Source organism: Crinia signifera, chromosome 3 (genome assembly GCF_055691185.1).
Source record: "Crinia signifera chromosome 3, ASM5569118v1, whole genome shotgun sequence".
Taxonomy (NCBI): domain Eukaryota; kingdom Metazoa; phylum Chordata; class Amphibia; order Anura; family Myobatrachidae; genus Crinia; species Crinia signifera.
In genome coordinates, this window is record NC_139219.1 from 276,316,527 (window position 1) to 276,319,026 (window position 2,500).

General features: G+C 40.2%; 4 non-coding genes across 4 annotated transcripts in view; 2 read left to right on the forward strand and 2 right to left on the reverse strand.

Moving 5' to 3' along the window:
* Positions 1–299: 299 nt before the first annotated feature.
* TRNAF-GAA (transfer RNA phenylalanine (anticodon GAA)) lies at positions 300–372 on the reverse strand. The gene has a single exon. It is a non-coding gene; the product is annotated as a tRNA-Phe (tRNA).
* Positions 373–527: 155 nt separating this feature from the next.
* TRNAS-AGA (transfer RNA serine (anticodon AGA)) lies at positions 528–609 on the forward strand. The gene has a single exon. It is a non-coding gene; the product is annotated as a tRNA-Ser (tRNA).
* Positions 610–1,920: 1,311 nt separating this feature from the next.
* TRNAY-GUA (transfer RNA tyrosine (anticodon GUA)) lies at positions 1,921–2,010 on the forward strand. The gene is given in 2 exon segments: positions 1,921–1,957; positions 1,975–2,010. It is a non-coding gene; the product is annotated as a tRNA-Tyr (tRNA).
* Positions 2,011–2,434: 424 nt separating this feature from the next.
* Positions 2,435–2,500, reverse strand: part of TRNAF-GAA (transfer RNA phenylalanine (anticodon GAA)) — a 73-nt gene continuing 7 nt past the window's right edge. The window contains exon 1 of the tRNA in view: positions 2,435–2,500. This exon is cut by the window's right edge and continues 7 nt beyond it. This is a non-coding gene — a tRNA (tRNA-Phe).

Consider the following 2,500-nt stretch of genomic DNA (forward strand, 5'->3'; position numbering starts at 1 on the left):
TGTTTTCCAGCTCACCTCGCAGAATCACAAGTGAAGTAATTAGCTCCACCTGTGGATCTTTTAAAATGTGTTAGTGAGTAATGAGTGCACCTGTGCAGCAGCTAGGTTGTCTGGAAGATGGGAACTGTTGGTAGCTCTCGAGGACTGGAGTTGGCTACTGAGAGACATAAGCAGTGGTTGTGGCAAAGTGATTTTTGTAAAAATGTTTTTGTAAATATGATTTTAAAGTTTGAAGCCTGAAAACGTAAGCTTTTTGTTGCAAAATTGCATTTTATGTCGAAAAATATTATCTTCCACAATGCCGAAACCCGGGATCGAACCAGGGACCTTTAGATCTTCAGTCTAACGCTCTCCCAACTGAGCTATTTCGGCAAGCTCCCTTGGTCTTGCAATCGTTTTTCGGGGCAAAATGTAAGGAGAATGAAGTTTTGGGTGTATTTGGGTCAATATAATACATCCTCACTTTCTGACTGCAGGCATCTCAATCCATAGACAATCTATTGTGAAACTAGGACATGGTTTATTCAGTAGTCGTGGCCGAGTGGTTAAGGCGATGGACTAGAAATCCATTGGGGTCTCCCTGCGCAGGTTCAAATCCTGCCGACTACGAACGCCTTAAGTTTTCTCTTTTCTGCAAGTTTTTAAAAACTTGAAACCTGTGATGCCCATAGCGAGTTCAGGCCATTAGCGCATCAAATGTAAAGGAGAATGAAGTTTTGGGTGTGTTTGGGTCAATACAATACATCCTCAATTTCTCAGTGCAGGCAGCTCAATCCATAGACAATCTATTGTGAAAATACAGCAAGGCTTAAGCAGTAGTCGTGGCCGAGTGGTTAAGGCGATGGACTAGAAATCCATGTTTGTTAGCGCATCAAAATCTTTTGGATGCCAGCTTGTTTTCTCTTTTTCTTACACACATTCTCTTCCCCTCCTTAAGACTGACACCAGTCAATTTCAGCAGCCACACTGAATAGAAATTATTAATTAGTCAGCTGGTAGAGCGGAGGACTGTAGAGATGATTGGTGTAGAAATCCTTAGGTCGCTGGTTCAATTCCGGCTCGAAGGAGTTGTTTTTATTTTTTGCTCAGATAGCAATTTTTGGCAATTTACAAACTCAAAATATACAGAGTATAAAGCATTCTCTAAGTCTGGGGTAGCCAACTCCAGTCCTCGAGAGCTACCAACAGTTAATGTTTTCCAGCTCACCTCACAGAATCACAAGTGAAGTAATTAGCTCCACCTGTGGATCTTTTAAAATGTGTTAGTGAGTAATGAGTGCACCTGTGCAGCAGCTAGGTTGTCTGGAAGATGGGAACTGTTGGTAGCTCTCGAGGACTGGAGTTGGCTACTGAGAGACATAAGCAGTGGTTGTGGCAAAGTGATTTTTGTAAAAATGTTTTTGTAAATATGATTTTAAAGTTTGAAGCCTGAAAACGTAAGCTTTTTGTTGCAAAATTGCATTTTATGTCGAAAAATATTATCTTCCACAATGCCGAAACCCGGGATCGAACCAGGTACCTTTAGATCTTCAATTTCTCAGTGCAGGCAGCTCAATCCATAGACAATCTATTGTGAAAATACAGCAAGGCTTAAGCAGTAGTCGTGGCCGATTGGTTAAGGCGATGGACTAGAAATCCATGTTTGTTAGCGCATCAAAATCTTTGGGATGCCAGCTTGTTTTCTCTTTTTCTTACACACATTCTCTTCCCCTCCTTAAGACTGACACCAGTCAATTTCAGCAGCCACACTGAATAGAAATTATTAATTAGAAATTAATTTTCAAAGCCCAATTTTAAACAAAGGTTGTCAAATGGTTATAAACAATAGAATATTCACATTATTCCTAGAACAATCATTTAGCTAAACATTTAAAGCTATATTAAAGAGCATATAATAACATATTTGAGAACCTACAGCATCCTTCGATAGCTCAGCTGGTAGAGCGGAGGACTGTAGAGATGATTGGTGTAGAAATCCTTAGGTCGCTGGTTCAATTCCGGCTCGAAGGAGTTGTTTTTATTTTTTGCTCAGATAGCAATTTTTGGCAATTTACAAACTCAAAATATACAGAGTATAAAGCATTCTCTAAGTCTGGGGTAGCCAACTCCAGTCCTCGAGAGCTACCAACAGTTAATGTTTTCCAGCTCACCTCACAGAATCACAAGTGAAGTAATTAGCTCCACCTGTGGATCTTTTAAAATGTGTTAGTGAGTAATGAGTGCACCTGTGCAGCAGCTAGGTTGTCTGGAAGATGGGAACTGTTGGTAGCTCTCGAGGACTGGAGTTGGCTACTGAGAGACATAAGCAGTGGTTGTGGCAAAGTGATTTTTGTAAAAATGTTTTTGTAAATATGATTTTAAAGTTTGAAGCCTGAAAACGTAAGCTTTTTGTTGCAAAATTGCATTTTATGTCGAAAAATATTATCTTCCACAATGCCGAAACCCGGTATCGAACCAGGGACCTTTAGATCTTCAGTCTAACGCTCTCCCAACTGAGCTA